The sequence below is a fragment of the Parambassis ranga genome, chromosome 1, assembly GCF_900634625.1.
Source record: "Parambassis ranga chromosome 1, fParRan2.1, whole genome shotgun sequence".
Classification (NCBI taxonomy): domain Eukaryota; kingdom Metazoa; phylum Chordata; class Actinopteri; family Ambassidae; genus Parambassis; species Parambassis ranga.
The window spans coordinates 25,494,473-25,505,607 of NC_041022.1; positions in this window are offsets into that span (position 1 = coordinate 25,494,473).

The window sequence follows — 11,135 nt, forward strand, 5'->3', positions numbered from 1 at the left end:
TGATGTGTTCCTGGAATTGGGCGACGAAGTGTATATTTTAGAGAAGGCCCAGTTGAAGCAGGAGTACAGTGTCTCTCTTCCTCAGCTGATCACAGCTTGAAGCTTGAATTACAATGGTCTTTATCATGTCAATCATGTTTTGGTCTCAGTATCAGGAACCAATGACTGTAAAAAAATGTAAAGTAAAACATTTAGGCCTGTCAGAGTCATATGTGTGTAGTGGTGTTTGGATGTAATTGGCACTTGCTGTACATTGTGCAGCTAAAATAAATATCATGGTAAGTAATCTGTGTTTAAAATGATGTCATTAAACATGTGAAAGGTTTACCATGAACCTGGCTGTGTTGTGGTTATGATAATTGTGGTGTGATTTTGAAATACTGCTAATAAGCTATATTAATAGCTTGTTGTTTTTAAATGATCACGTCTTCTTATCTTGTAAACCAACCTTAAACCGATGCAGTGTAGCTGTGTTACAGCCACAGGTTACAGCTAGCCAGCAAAGCTTAGCTAGCTCTCCTAATGTTTTAAGAGCAACATAATCATGTGTCCTGTATGGGCTCTGTTGAAGCACCACTGCTTAACATTACAGTGTACTTCCAATAAATGATTGAGTATATGTATGTATTATGAATTCATTATCAACACAATTGCCTCTCTTGTGTTACTGGGTCTTGCAACCTCCTGAACAATCCCAAACTTGTGCTGGCATTTCTTGTGCAAGCACAAGAAAAATCCGGTTCTTGTATCCTCGAATCATCTATCCTGTTTAAGGGAGGCTCTCTCCCCACTGAAGCTTTAGTTTAGCTTTCAGGCTCTGAACAAAATCTCCTCGACTTTCAGCTGGCCAGACAGGTGGGCATTCAAATGACTCCCCTGGATAATTCAGTTCCCGTCACTTCATGTAATGGCCATTTATTTTCCACTGTTAAATTACTTTCCGAACCTGTTTATTTGGTAGTATCTGGAAATCACCATGAATTTTTTCTTCACCTCAGAACCCTATTGTACTTGGTCACCCCTGGCTAGTCATGCACAACCCGATTATTGATTGGCCCTCCAGCTGTTTAACTAAGTGATCCCGCCACCTGTCTGCGCTCATCTCAGCACCCCATCCGTGACCCTCCTGGCCCAGCAGAAACGCAGCCCTCATCTGACCTGTGTCTGGTGCCCCCGAAATATCACGACCTAGCTGCTGTCTTTAGCAAGGACAGGGCTCTCTCCCTGCCACCTCATCGTCCATATGACTGCCCCATTTACCTCCTGCCCAGGGCCTTGTTGCCCGACCTGAGTGGGAGGCAATGGAGCAGTACATTTTGGACTCTCTAGCCTCGGGTATCATTCGACCATCCTTTTCCCCTGTGGGGGAAAGTTTTTTTTGTGGGGAAGAAGGATGGAACACTCAGACCTTGCATTGACTTTCGTGAACTGAACCGAATGACTGTCAGGAACACTTACCCTCTCCCACTTATGAACTCTGCCTTTGAGACTCTTCAGCAGGCCCAAAACTCGACCTTCGCAACGCCTACCACCTGGTGCATATCTGCCAAGGTGACGAGTGGAAGACTGCCTTTAACACCCATTTAGGACATTTTGGATATCTTGTTATGCTTTTTGGGCTCACCAATGCACCTGCTGTATTTCAGAACCTTGTCAATGACATCTACGTGATTTCCTGTATCGTTTGGGGTTGTCTATTTGAATGATAAGCTGTTTGTGAAGGCTGGCAAGTGTGAGTTTCACTCTTCTTCTGTTTCCTTTCTAGGTTTCGTGGTGGCGGGAGAGGAGGTGAGACCTGACCCGGGAAAGTTAAAGCCATGCTGGAGTGGCAGACGCCATCAAACCGCAGACAGCTCCAACAATTCTTAGGTTTTGCGAACTTCCAGGCGGTTCATCCAGGGCTACAGCTCGGTGGCGGCTCCCCTGACGGGTCTCACCAACCCCTTTTGTTTCCCTTCCACCGGCTCAAGTCTCTGTTTTACTCCGCACCTGTCTTGATTCAGCCGGACCCCTCCAAACTGCACTCAACAAAAATATAAACGCAACACTTTTGTTTTTGCTCCCATGTTTCATGAGATGGACTTGAAGATCTAAACTTCATTCCAGATACACAATATTACCATTCCTCTCAAACATTGTTCACAAATCTGTCTAAATGTGTGATAGTGAGCACTTCTGCTTTGCTGAGATAATCCATCCCACCTCACAGGTGTGCCACATCAAGATGCTGATCTGACATCATGATTAGTGCACAGGTGTACCTCAAACTGCCCACAATAAAAGGCCACCCTGAAATGTGCAGTTTTGTCTCACAGCAAAATGCCACAGATGCCACAAGCATTGAGGGAGCGTGCAATTGGCATGCTGACAGCAGGAATGTCAACCAGATCTGTTGCTCGTGCATTGAATGTTCATTTCTCCACCATAAGCCGTCTCCAAAGGCGTTTCAGAGAATATGGCAGTACATCCAACCGGCGTATACGACAGCGTGCACCAGTTCCCACTAATATCCAGCAACTTCGCACAGCCATTGAAGAGGAGTGGACCAACATTCCACAGGCCACAATAGACAATCTGATAAACTCTATGCGAAGAAGATGTGTTGCACTGCATGAGGCAAATGGTGGTCACACCAGATACTGACTGGTTCTGAGTCCCCAGACCGCCAATAGAGCAGAAACAAAATGCATATTTCAGGGTGGCCTTTTATTGTGGGCAGTTTGAGGTACACCTGTGCACTAATCATGATGTCAGATCAGCATCTTGATGTGGCACACCTGTGAGGTGGGATGGATTATCTCAGCAAAGCAGAAGTGCTCACTATCACACATTTAGACAGATTTGTGAACAATGTTTGAGAGGAATGGTAATATTGTGTATCTGGAATGAAGTTTAGATCTTCAAGTCCATCTCATGAAACATGGGAGCAAAAACAAAAGTGTTGCGTTTATATTTTTGTTGAGTGTAGTTCATTTTTGAGGTTGAATCCTCAAATTATGGGGTAGGGGCGGTGCTTTTACAGAAATCCGGTAAAGAAAGTAAGGTGCACCCTTGTGCCTACTACTGTAGGCAATAAAGAACTCCTCGCCATAATATAAGCTATGGAGAAATAGCGTTGCTAGTTGGAGGGGGCTGAACACCCCTACGTAGTCTGGACAGAGCATAAAACTCACATCCAGACTGTGAAGCAGCTGAATTTGAGGCAGGCGTGGTGGGCTCTTTTTTTACCGCTTTAATTTCACTATTTCTTACCGCCTTGGCTCAAAGAATGTCAAACCTGACGCCCTCTCTAGACTCCACGAGTCAATTGACTCTCCTCTGGAACCAGAGTCCATCGTGCCCCCCTCCTGCATCCTGGGTGCACTGTCATGGCGCTGGCCAACGAGGTCCGGGAGGCCCAGGCTACGGATCCAGATCCAGGCGGGGACCCTCCTAATAAACTGTATATTAACTGCAGCACCCACTCTAAGGTCCTCCAGTAGTAGTTTTTCTAAAGCAGCACACTTCATAGCTCTGTCCAAGTTACCTACTGCCTCTGAAACTGCCATGTTACTCAATAAACATGTCTTCCGCCTCCACGGCATCCCAAGTGACATTGCCTCTGACCGCGGGCCCCAGTTCATCTCTCAGGTCTGGCGGGCCTTCTGTGCTGCCTTCAGGGCCACCGTCAGCCTCTCCTCAGGGTTCCCCCCTTAGACCAACGGTCAGACTGAGAGGACAAACCTGGGGTGGGGGTACTGTTGTTTTGTTGTTTTGCCTTAGTCCATGCTTTATTTCCTGTTTTTGTGTTTGTTTCCAGTTTTATTTTGAAATCACTGAACCTCCTCTCGTTTCAGGTGTCTTGACTTCCCCTTCCTCATATGCTCCCTCCTCCTCCCGGTGATCAAATGCTCCTTCCTAATGTATCTCGCCTGTGCTTTGTTGTCTTCCCTGCTCCTCTGTATATCTTGTGTGTCTTCCCCTCACGGGGTCAGTGTATTTTGGATTCATGTGGTCTTGTGTCGCGTGCCTCTCGTGCCTACGCCTTGCCAGCCTTCGCTTCAGCTTAAAGCTTGTTAAAGCTTGTCTTGCTTTTGATTTTGCCATGAACCCTTTGAAGATGGGTTGAAGATGACGATGAAGATTTTTGTGTTTTTGTAATTACCTAATTATCTATCTTCTCTAACAGGTGGATTTTTAGCAGCTGAAAAGATTCAGGATTTCCTTGAAAAGAGAAGACCAGATGGATGACCACAGGTCCAGCTGGAGAAGAGTGGTGACCTGTGTGTCAATGGGCTGTGTAAGTAATTCCCTCAGTAGGACCAGTGCTGAACTGCTAAAGCTAACAGCTCTGACTTTATGCTGATAATGTTTCATACAGCACCAAAGCAGTCCATTCAGTGAGAGGAGTGAGAATACGTCTCCATCCCATCCTCTCCAGCCATTAAGAGGATGAGAAGGGTGTCCACTCTGCCCACTCAGAGGAAGCTCCTCAAACATCACATACCAAGACAGAGACACCAGCAGTCCATGGGGCCATGTGTGGTGAGTTTCACTCTTTTCATACTCTCACACTCCGGGTTCTCCAGTTTTCTCCCACAGTGCCCAATGCAAGCATGTTAGTTTGATTGACAATTGAATCTAGTAGAGTAAATAAACATTTAAATGCTATTCAATCTATCATCATTTGGTATGGTATGGTAAGCTAAGTTACCAGTTTTAATTGGTTAAATTGGTTGGGCTCCAGCTCCCTGTGACCCTGCACTGCAGGACAAAGCGGGTTCAGGGGATTGATGGATATGTTTCACTTTACCCGGTTAAACCTTTCTGACAATAGCCGGCTGGTTGAAGGAGGAGAAGAAGAGGTAGACAGGACAGAGAGGAGACTCTACAAGTCCAGACGCCTTGCTTCAATCTTCTCTACGTATGATGACTTGGATGACTGAGAATCTTCATCAACACGAGAGAGAGGAGAAGAAGAGGTAGACAGGACAGAGAGGATGAAGGAGAGAGAGAGGAACAAACATGCATTAAGTTGACAAGCTGTCTTTTCTTCAGAAGGTCAAAATTAATTCATTCAACCACAGAATTATACTTTTTCCTTTGCACAGAACCAACATGACTTAATTTCCCCCCAAAAAATATGAACGAAAAATGGTCAAGAGAAATTTGAGGAAGCGTCTCTCTTTGTACTCATTTTTGCACAGGCCTACAGCCCATAAACTCAAGGAAAACCTAATATTTAAGTGGTAAATGAAGGCACGCAACGGAAGTTCGGTTGAAGCTGTCGGATGAAAGCTGCCTGTCATTGGGTGAATGGCTGCTGTGCTAACAGGTCAGTTGGTTATAATGATGAAGAATGTGGCCACATTAAATGCTACAGTAGAATTTGCTTGTAAATGAAGTGACTCTTCTGGAAATGTCTATTTATGATACTTTTTCAGCTGGCTCCTTCTACTTCTCTAAATAACATTTTTATTTGTGTAGCACCTTTTACAATCAAATTACTGTGGACCAAAAATGTTTTACAATAATTAAAGCAGAAAGTTGAGTTTAAATGAAACACAGTATTATGTTACGAGTTTCTTGTTGCACCAAATATTTCACCAGTGTGCAACAAACACATGAAACATGAAAAACCCAAAGAAAGCTAATATACAACAATAACATCATATTTTGATGCCAATGTGTTACAGAGGTTCTTTTTCAAAGAGGATCAGAGCCACTTGCTTTGCCTCAGAGATGGACTGTAATGACTCATGTGTTTCCTGGTACTAGTTGTGTACATTATAACATTCCCAGAAGAAATGGTAATGGCTTGTGACTCGGCTGCCATCACTGGAGTGTCACTGATACGAGCAGTGACAGCCCTGGGCCTGCTGGTTGCTTTGCCTGTTTCTGCTTCTTTCCAGGTTGGCTCCTCCTACCTTACTGAGGGATTGATGTCACCTGGCTGGTCTGTTTTTTGTGCTCTTTCACTGAAACATACAGATACCTTCCCATCCCTCACCTGGTAACTGTGAGCTCACCTTCTTTTATCAATTTATTCTTACACATGTAGCTTGTTGAATGAGTTGTCAGACAGACTGTTGGACAGCTGCAATATATTTCCTCATTTAGTGTTTTCATGAACGTCTACGAACACTTGGGATAGATGTGTAATCTTCCTGTGTTTTTGTTTGTATTTTATTTTTGTTGTTGTAATATAAGAATAATAATGTAATATAATTTCTTAATAGGAGATATTCAGAATCAGAAATACTTTATTGATCCCAGGGGGAAATTGCTTGAATTCCAGGTGCTTCATGTATACTAAAAAAACAGTTTAGAAATATAAATAAAATCAGGTAAAATAGTAAGAGTAGTGTCAGGGTTCGTTGGGGGAGGACACGAATGCAGAGGCACAGAGCGGGTAAAGCTAACAAAAACTCCTTTATTCAAAGCCAGGAGGAGAAAAACAATGCAAAAACTAAAGTAGTTAAACACAAGACAATGCACAAGGAGGACAAGGCTATCAAAATAAAACAGGAAGCACAAGACAACATCACAAAAACAGAAACCCAGGGGACAGAACAACAACCTAACAAAGATAACAGGACACAGGATAAACAGAAAAAACAAGGAAACAAAACCAGAACTAAACACCAGGTCGTGACAAGTAGAATAAAAATAAAACCATTAAACAATAAATAAAACATTTTATTGAACATTCAAGTTAAATCCAGGCAAGTGAAAACTGATAGTCATGTATAATACAACTGTGCAGTAAAAAAATCTTCAAGGGTCTACAATTCTGATAAATCCAATATGGATATAATTAACAAGACAGTGTGTTAGAGTGTGTTAGAGAAGATTGGCTGGTCTCAGAGGGAGGAGTTGTGCAGTTTGATGGCCACAGGAAGGAAAGACCTCCTGTGGCGCTCAGTGGTGCATTTAGTCTGTCTAGCACTGAAAGTCCTCCTGCACCTCAGCAGCACATGGTGGAGAGGATGGAAGCTGTTCTCCAGGATCCCCTGCAGCTTAGACAGCATCCTTCTGTCTGACACTGCTGTCAGGGAATCCAGCTCCACCCCCACAACATCACTGGATCTTCTGATCAGTTTGTTCAGTCTGCTGCCCCAGCACACAACAGCAAACAAAATGGCACTGGCAACCACAGACTCATAAAAAAATCCTCAGCATAGTCCAACAGATGTTTAAGGACCGGAGCCTCCTCAGAAAATAGAGGCTCTGGCCCTTCTTGTAGAGGGCTTCAGTATTTTTAGTCCAGTCAAGTTTATTGTCCAAACTACTCCCAGGTATTTGTAATCCTCCACAATGTCCACACTCTGCCCACCGATGGAAACTGGAGCCACGTGTGTCTTGTTGGATGTCTTGTTTTCTAATGTAAAAACCTGCCCTTTCATCTCTGTGAAATGCTACACAATGACATTATACCTTTTGTTTTCCTTCAGATTTTTTTGTTTGGTGTCATAAGCACACCAGCTCAACAGCCCTTCCAGTTCCCGGGGGCCACTGCAGTGTCCTCTTCTATCCTCATTTCCTGCTGCCAGTAGGTGGTGCTATGACTGTATCATCATATCAGCATATCAATCTGTTGCACAGCAGTCCTGTAAGATTTTGTCCACATTGGATGAAGCATGTGGCTGGTACTGTAATTTGTTGTAACTGCATTTTGTACAGTTACTTCCTGTGTAATGGTGAAGGGTCAAATTTGAGGCTGTGCCCCAGCCACACCTTAATACTTTTGAAAGAGTTTTTGAATGTGTCTATTCCCTATGGTGTCCTGAGTGGACACAGTGAATTTCAGCTCAATTGGATGAAGTATGTGAGGTGTGAAAAGTTTTGTAGGAGGGTCGCAAATCGCCAAAAATAACCACAAAATTCAAAATGGTGGACTTCCTGTTGGGTTTGGAGGGGGGATCCAGGAGACTTTTTTGTGCGTCATAGTATGTGTGCCAATTTTCATGATCCCACGACAAACTGGCCATAGGGGCTGTACGCATTAGCGGGCACCATGGAGCCATTTTTCAATTCAGTTTTATTTATACAGCGCATTTTACAATCAGAAATTGTCTCTAAGCTCTTCACAGAGACCCAGAGCCCGAACCCCCTTAAGAGCAACAGGCAAAGAAAAACTCCCTTTTAACAGGAAAAACCTTGGCAGGACCCGACTCATAAGGGAAAGTCTTCCTGCTGACAGTCAGACAGACAGACAGACAGAGGAAAAAACATCATATATCTCCAGTCCATAAATAGTAATAGTAGATTGATAGTAATTAAAATTAAGCAGCGATGACGGGCCCTCCTTGCAGCCGCCACCTCCCCTATTGTGCCACAACCTCTCTCCTGGTACTGGCACGAGTTGTGGTCTGCAGGAAAGAGTAGTACACCAAACTACACATGTACAAAAGTATGGTTCTCTGGCCAGTAGGCAGCGCCATGAAAGTGGCATATCAGCATGTCAATCTGTGCAGAGTCAGATGTTCAGCATAACTGTAAAGTTTCATCCACATAGGATGAAGTATGTGGGAGACACAGGCATAAAAACATCTGTTTCCTGTGCGTTGGCGAAGGGTCAAATTCGTGGCGGCGCCACAACCAGACGGTATGATGAAGTGCTGCGGTTTTGATAACTTTTGGTCCCTAATGCCTTAAGAGTATCCACACCAATTTTCAGCTGGATTGGACAAATCCCCTAGGAGGAGTTCACAAAAGTGCAGGGAGTGAAAAATGCAAAATGGTGAAGTTTTTTTCCAAATGTCCGACTTCCTGTGCGTGTTCGAGGATTCCCCCAAGAAACTTTTTTTTCTCGTCTAGAGGTGATACATGTGTGTACCAATTTTTGCGTCTGTAGGTTAAACGGGGCCTCAGATCTCATTCTAGGGGGCGCTGCTGAGCCATGTGGCCACGCCCACATATGACGATGAGGTGATATGACAAGGTGCACAGTCTTCAGTTTCTCCAGCACATTCACTGAAGAGGGTAAGTGCACGTTACTATCTTCAAATATTACCAGTAACCACACAACTACAGGGAAAACAGGGCAACATTTTCATGTGGATAACCGTTTAAACGTTAATTTCGCTTTTTCTTTCAGTTTTGGTGTGTTGCGGAAACAGTTCAAATGTAAACTTCAAAGTTAAAGTTTAGGCAGTAGACACTGAGGGGTTTTAACTGTATGCATAAGACTTTAACAGGTACTACGTCATATAATACATAATTGTAGATTAAATATTACATTGATACTCACTAACATTCGGTTATTTTATTCTGTTGAAATATTTCATTTACAGACTTGTTGCTGTTAACACAGCCGACGTTAGCTTATGTACGCAAGCGAGCTAACGGCTAACACCCATTCGTGTTCTCTCTCTCTCTCTCTCTCTGTCACACACACAAAGTGCCGCAACTCTGTATTGCTCCGGTGACACACAAGCAGGATCAAGCTTCCACAGGTTCGGTTTGTGTTTATCTGCAATAAAACAAATTATTTCTAATTTGTTTTCCCTTTTGTTTTCAGTGCGTAATGGCTTGCACTCAGTGGCAAAACAAGAGCCCTTAGAAGAATTTGTGGACGCCTGTCCACAAATAAAGACAGTATTGGTGAGTACATTTGAGCTCTTTAAGGTAAAGTAATGCAATAATGTATGTGATTTAAAAATAATTATAGTAATTTTCCATTGCTCTCCTTAGGCTACAACCCTTGGATTGGTTGGGGGTGCCACCCTCAAAGACACAGTTTTTCAGATTCTAAAGAGGGCCATGAAAAATGACCTTGCCAAAAGATGACAGCGGTTATCATTGGTAAGTTTCATCACTGTAATAGTTTCACTGCTGCCCTGCACTCTGATGTTCTTTTTTCCTTACAGTGCATTTTTCTCTCCAAATGAATTTGCTTATTTACTTATGTTTACTTCCACTTTTCACTATTCACTTGTCATTGGTGTTGTAGCTACTTATATAACAAATTGAGTAATTCAGTTTGTTTTGTCTTTGTTTGTGTGTGTCTGACTTTCAGATGCTGTGAGAAGAAACGCTGCCTGCGCCGCTGCCACGGACGCAGACATCACAGCTGCTGGTTTTACTGGGCTGGAGATAGGGAAGGAGGGAGGAAAGAAAGGATGCTTTCTATTTGTGGTGAGGTTTAATAAAAAGAATAAGTAAAAAAATATATGTTTATTCATTATTAATGTTATATGTTTATTACTATTAATAATAAAAATCAATTGTGGTGAAACTGAATCGAGTTTTTTTTCTACAAATAGACACCATAGCCTATAATTTCACAATATAACTTTATGAGCATAGAGTGCTAAGATATAATGTAAATAAATAAATAAATGAATAAGCCATATGGCATAGTTATGGTTTCATTCTGGGTAACTTTTGGCTAATCTTTGGCTGAATGGGATTTTGGGAGTTTTGGGGGGCTGTTATGGCTATGTTTTGGAGTTCCATAGTGGGTTTTTGGCAGGTTTAGGGTTGATTTTGGCATTCCTATTTTGGGCCAAAATGGGGCCATGTGCCGTGCCAAAACTTTACCAAAATGGCAAGCCAGTTTTGACCCAAATGTGGGCCATAATAATTTTGCTATCTGGGCAAATTGGAACATGGTGTGGTTTTTTCAAAATGGCGGACTTCCTGTACGTCGTGGAATTTTCGTCCAAGAGGCTTTTTTTCTTGTCACGAGGCGATACATCAGTGTACCGAGTCTGAAGTCTGTAGCTACGACGGCGTATTAGGGCCAATGTAAGAAAAAAAAATACTGACCCGGAAGAGGAGGGGGGGGGGGCAATATTCTGAGATTTAAAGTCGTAAATTTACGAGAAAAAAACTCGTAAATTTACGAGAAAAAAAGTCGTAGATTTACGAGAAAAAAACTCAGAAATTTGCATCCGTTTTTCCTGGTCATGGAATTATGTCGCGTTTCCATACATGCATAAATGCACACGGTTTATGTGTACAATTTACATATGTGTAAACTGGATAAAAAGCAACTGTTTAAAGTTTTTAGTTTTTATCACGGTGTTATGAGAGTTGTAGGCCTATATGCCTTATAATAGGAAGGCAGTGAGTGCGTGTGTGCTCACCTGTGTGTGAGTGTGCAGGATACAGGACAGCGTGTTTGTGTAGGAGGGGAAGAGAAGATGACT